The sequence below is a fragment of the Electrona antarctica genome (genome assembly GCF_951216825.1).
Source record: "Electrona antarctica genome assembly, chromosome: 5".
Taxonomy (NCBI): Eukaryota; Metazoa; Chordata; class Actinopteri; order Myctophiformes; family Myctophidae; genus Electrona; species Electrona antarctica.
Window position 1 is genome coordinate 25,798,796 of NC_136810.1, and position 6,000 is coordinate 25,804,795.

Sequence of the window (6,000 nt, forward strand, 5' to 3'; positions counted from 1 at the left end):
AGAGCATATGGATCAACAATTGGGCTTGTTTCTGTTTTTATCTCATATGCTTACATTTTGTCACTGACGGATGGAAAACTTGGAAAACCGCTTTCATTTTCACTTAATTTTTGAGTGGTGCAACCACTCCTATAGACAGATATGTGTGTCCCTGGGTCCCTGGCTGGCTCATGGCTGGGTCTGTCTGAGCACGAAAATAGCATTTGGTTGGTTTTCACAACCAAGTGTCACTGTTGCGCAGCCTACCACACACACACACATATTAACTGTATATATGATGATTTGTGGTGGTACAGTACAGTACAGTACAGTACAGTACAGTACAGTACAGTACAGTACAGTACAGTACAGTACAGTACAGTACAGTACAGTACAGTACAGTACAGTACAGGAACCCCCTGGGGACCCCCACATGGTAACTCTGTCATTTCTCGACCGTTTCGGACACAGGGGGGCTCGCCGGAACCGGGCCGGCACCCTGACCGCGTTTTCTTCACATGCCCATGTTGCGAGCTTGTACAGTAGGTTGGCTATTTTTGCAACCTTTGCATGAAACTCTTGGACGACGAAGTCGGGCATTCATTCACCAAAAGAAAGTAGACATATGTTGATATAAGGTTTCTGCCTGATAGCAATGATATGGTGTCTTTTTTGACACCTGTCAATCAGCAATGTTCAAAGGGGTGGTGGAGGATGTGGGTTCGAATCCTTCGTGTGGTGATGCATCTAGCTTTGTCGAGCTTCTACGAACACGTGGCCTGTGTTTGGAGAAGGGAAGCTGGGTAGGATCTAGGATGATATCACTGCACATATTCCTATGGGCTGGGGTGGCACCGAGGAGTGTCAGCAAGGAGTGTTGGGTGGGAGGAGTATAGGACGAAGGCTGTACGTGATGTCCCCCCGGTGGGGACTCCTCACTGGCAGGTGAGTCTGTGGGATACAACAGTGATAACACACACTGTGTGTGTGTGGGGAGGAATTAATTGGCATAAAAATTAAAAGAAAAAAACATATTTATTTTTAAAATAAGTCACTTTCGTGTAAAATGGAGTTTATATGTAGACATATGGGGGCATATGGGGGCAGATTAAATGAATGTCAAATATCTAAAAGAAAACAACAACTTAAGAACTCTCTGGAGTGCACACAAAACACAGAATAGATGGTAAAATGAGCCCAGAAGTGTTAACACGTAACTGAACTCATTCTGCTGAATTTCATCAAGTTCTGGGGGGAACATAATACAATCTCAGCTATTTTCTGCAAAGACATTTGGTGCAGTGGGGAAAATACACATTACAGCACTTTCATTAAGGAGGGTCTAAGTTGTAAATAATAGCCATTATTACAGGTGTGGACGTGTGGAGGGAGTATAGAGGTTGTTCCTTGCTCCAAGATTGCCCACATTGAGAGGGCCCACAAGCCCTATATGCCAGACCTGGTCCCCGCAATGAAGAGGAATGCCCTTAGGGTAGCAGAGGTGTGGATGGACGAGTACAAACACAATGTAAATTTGGCCTGGAGGATGCCATTCAAGGTAATGTAGGACAGTGGTTCTCGTACTTTTTTCATGCCAAGGAAAGGATCCCTAAATGAAAAGGTATTTGGCCACAGTACCCCATCTGAAACTATCTTGTGGCAAAAATATTCTACATTTTTCAAAAATGTAGAATATTTGGGGGAAAAAATTGGAAAATAGTAATAGATCCCACCACGACGTGTTGTGAACTTGTAGATTGGCTATTTTGAAATATCGATGCAATTGTGGTTAAAGTTAAACAGGACAACCCTGGAACCCTCTCAATGACCCCTGGTGATCCCCAGACGTCACTTTGAGAACCACTCATACACTATCACACATACAGTAAACAAGACTAATTCTGACCCATCAAGGACCATGGGATAGATATCGGAGATGTGTCAGAGAGGAAGAAGCTCCGAAAGAGGCTCAAATGTAAGCCTTTCAAGTGGTACCTGGAGAACGTGTATCCACAACTGGATCCCTTGGACGATCTTGTGGCCTCTGGTGAAGTAAGTTTACGGTGGGTGGAGCTTGGAGCTAAAGACAAACTATTTTACATGCACAGTAGCCTCCCACAGCTTTCTCCATAGCATGAGGAGATAAAACCTGGAAAATAATGAATGCCTATAAAGCGTCTAAATGGACAGTGCCAAAGAAAGCGTCAATAATGAATCAGAAACAGTACAGGTCACGTGGTTCATGCATCGTGCACGCTTCATCAATACCAATATAGTGTTACATTTTTGTTTTATGTTTGAGCACTCATAAATTCCAAATCAACCTTTTCAATCTTGCCCCTGACTACCCCATATTACTATAAAAATACTATACTAAAACTTTAAAAATATAAATTATATATTTAAAACTACGCCTTTTCAAAGACCAAATAAAAAACAAACTAAAGAAAATTAATTAAAATTAACTGCAATTGCAAAAGTGTAAAGTCAAAACAAACTTAAGATCAACGCTACTGAAAAATGCAGAACTATAATAACCAAGCTTGCCCTGCACATCCTGTCCTTGGCAGTTAGACACCTTAAAGAGATGTACTGTATTGTGCAGCCCATACTAATGCATTATCTGTTTCTCGTCTTGACTTGCATAAAACAAAGATGAAGCACATGGATACCAACTTGTGCATTGATTTTGGGCACCCCCCGTGGAATACTCCCATTGCAGACACCTGCCAACCATATGGAGGTCAAGTGAGCAACATTTACGTGTGGAATTGTGGCCTCCTGACAAGTTTGCACAATGGAAATAGCGGATGTACAAGCTCCCAACATGTTGCAGTGTGACCTTGTAGCACACACAAGATTTGATAATATTGTGTATACTTATTATTGTTGATTGACTATTTTAAGTACAAACGTAGTATACAACATGTCCAGTAGATCAGGGGTTCTCAACGTTTTTGGCCGGGGACCCCCGAAAATGCTTTGGCAACGTCTCGGGACCCCCGCCCCGCCCCCTCCCGACCCCCAATATAAATTGACTGCTACAACCTAACCTTAAACCATTTTGGGCGGGAACCCCTTTTGGTGTTTTAAGCATTGTTATAATTTAGCTATTTAAAAATAGCAGATCTACAAGCTCATAGCGCGCCACCGAGTGGCGCGCTACGAGCTTGTAGGTCTGCTATTTTTGAAAAATCGTAAAAAAAAAAAAAAAAAAAAAAAATCTTTTTTTTTTTTTTTTTTTTTTAAATAATTTGGGGACCCCCTAAAATAATTTGGCGACCCCCCGAGGGGTCGCGACCCACGGGTTGAGAACCCCTGCAGTAGATCATCTATTTCAAGCAACTAAAACTAAGCTAAGTATACTAAAATATATAATAAATTTATGTATTTATAATATATATGCAACTAAGTATCAGACTTCAGATGTACAGTATTTAAGCACAAACCTTGTGTACCTGTTTCTGTTTTCTTTATTTTTGTTTTTCTCAGTACACATATTACCGTGGGAGTGGCGAGCTATACATTGGCCGCATCAAGTCCCACAAGTACAATGAGAACAGGTGTCTGGTCGATATGGGCGAAGCCACTCACATCCCCGGCCTGTACCAATGTAAACAGGCTACGGAGAAGGGCATGAGCCGTTTCTGGGATTTCACTCAGGTAGGCTACTGTGCAACTGTACTGTGTACTGTACCAACAACACAGTGTTAACCACTTTCACATGGGGTCTCTATTTTGTGCATGTTATTATACCGTATGTGAAAATCTTCTCAAATCGTTTTGAACATTTCCCATATATAGGAAAGTAGATTCTAAACCAAATTGTATTACCATCTACAAACAATCTAGTTTCCTATATTTCCATTGTAGGTTATCATGTGTGAATTAGATAACAGCTTATTAGGCCTACTTACAGCCATTTCTAAAGGATATAACCATATTTTAATACTATCTAGTTTCCTAGCAGGTATTCATGTACTGTAGGTATTTGGCAATGATAGTACTTACTATCCATGTCTTATTGTCTCCACCAGGCCGAAGGCATGGGGAGAGAATGAGAGTATGTTTTGCACTCCGTCCGTGTGTGTGTGTGTGTGTGTGTGTGTGCGTCCGTCCGTCCGTCCTTCCTTCCTTCCGTCCGTCTGTTACCAGCTAATCTCCGGCACCGTTGGCCCGATCCATGCCAAACTTTACACACACACTCTCTGGATGCCAACGACGAACCTCTGCCCCAAATGTTCCTCAACGGCCTGTTATAGCGCCACCATGAGGGCGATTTAGGCAAAACACATTTCTGTAGATTACTCGTACACATTTTATCCATACATCACACAATTCGGTATACACTATCTCCATAGTCATGTGATCAACACGGATCTGCACCATTTCTCATCTTCCTTCCTGATTGGCTAAGATTCGCTTACAAAGCTCACATGATTGGTCCGTTTCGAACAAAATGCCACAAATCACAAACACAGTGTGCAATTTCCGTGAAATTATACACACACATTTCCACTAGGCTGAGGACGACATGACACAATTTATTTTCCAAACCAGCCTCATGGTGGCGCTATAACAGGGCAATTCCTGTTTTTATCTATAACTGCATCGATCTGTGTACAACTTTGTATGCACTCCCTAGAGGCCATGGAAAACATTTTCCCTGCATCCCTCCACATCTGCCGGTTATAGCGCCACCATGAGGCCGATTTCTGCAAAACACATTGTTTATATTAGTCGCACAGATTTCATCCAAATATCATGCAAATCGGTATACATGATCTCTGTAGTCATGTGATCAAGACGAGTCTGTTTGATTTCTCAGATTCTACACTGATTGGCTAAGATTGCCTTCCAAAGTCTTCAGGAGTGGCCCGTTTTGTACAAAATGCTGCACGTCCTGCTCATCCAGAATTCTATCCTCAGAGATGCTATGAGTGATCTGGCTCTGCATTTCCTCAACAAAATGAAGAAAATTGTTGCAAAAAACAAACAAACATGTTTATATCACTCCTAAACATTTTGCCAAAGATCACACACACTCCTATCCTCCTGGTGGAGACCTGTGCCCAGAAGGGCACTTTTTCTAGTTATTAATATTTTCCTAGTAATATTTGAATACCATCTTTTTGACCACTTTCCTGGTATCTTATTACTACTCAGTCAGGAGACAAACTTAAAATTGTTGCTTTTCTGGTTCTCTTCTTTTTAGGGTAAAGAAATGAAGAATATAAAGACAAAGAGATGTTTGGAGATCACAGACAGTCAACTGGTGGTCCAGGAATGTACCGGCCAGAGATGGGAAATGCAAAATATTATCAAACCTTTCTAGGAGAGGAAGGAAGGAAGGAAGGAAGAAAGGAAGAAAGGAAGGAAGGAAGGAAGGAAGGAAGGAAGGAAGAAGAGTCTGAACTCTCTTGTGTGTGCGTGCGTGCGTGCGTGCGTGCGTGCGTGCGTGCGTGCGTGCGTGCGTGCGTGCGTGCGTGCGTGCGTGCGTGCGTGCGTGCCTGCGTGTGTGCGTGCGTGCCTGCGTGCGTGCGATGGCGAGTCACCCAGTGAGTGAGTGATTGAGAGCCTTTTTGTAGAAATTGTGGATTCTACAATGTAAATAAAATGTTTTTATTGAATGCATTATTTTTTACTTCTGTGCTATTCTGTAGTACTATTGTCTTTCTTGCCTATCTATCTATCTATCTATCTATCTATCTATCTATCTATCTATCTATCTATCTATCTATCTATCTATCTATCTATCTATCTATCTATCTCATAGTGTCATAACATCATGACACTATATCTATAGCCTATACAGGCGCAGGCACACACACACACACACACACACACACACACACACACACACACACACCCACACACACACACACACACACACACACACACACACACACACACACACACACACACACATACACACACACACACACACACACACACACACACACACACACACACACACACACACACACACACACACACACACACACACACACACACACACAC